The sequence below is a fragment of the Etheostoma cragini genome, unplaced genomic scaffold (assembly GCF_013103735.1).
Source record: "Etheostoma cragini isolate CJK2018 unplaced genomic scaffold, CSU_Ecrag_1.0 ScbMSFa_3234, whole genome shotgun sequence".
In the NCBI taxonomy this organism is placed as follows: domain Eukaryota; kingdom Metazoa; phylum Chordata; class Actinopteri; order Perciformes; family Percidae; genus Etheostoma; species Etheostoma cragini.
Window position 1 is genome coordinate 1 of NW_023267481.1, and position 244 is coordinate 244.

At 45.5% G+C, this 244-nt stretch overlaps 1 non-coding gene across 1 annotated transcript; it reads right to left on the reverse strand.

Annotated features, from left to right (window-relative positions):
* Positions 1-85: 85 nt before the first annotated feature.
* trnak-uuu lies at positions 86-158 on the reverse strand. Its single transcript has one exon. It is a non-coding gene; the product is annotated as a tRNA-Lys (tRNA).
* Between the last annotated feature and the right edge of the window lie 86 nt (positions 159-244).

The window sequence follows — 244 nt, forward strand, 5'->3', positions numbered from 1 at the left end:
TGCTTGTAACTCAAATGGCAAAATAGTGTGCAGGTTTGCCAAAGAGCACAGCTCATCATGGGAGCAAGCAGAATGCACAGCAATGCGCCTGAACAGGGATTTGAACCCTGGACCCTCAGATTAAAAGTCTGATGCTCTACCGACTGAGCTACCCAGGCTTCAAAAGGAGAGTTCTATGGACAAAACAATCACCTAAACTACAAATGGAAGTGCAAGAGCGTTAAGCTGTTGCCATGATCAAAGT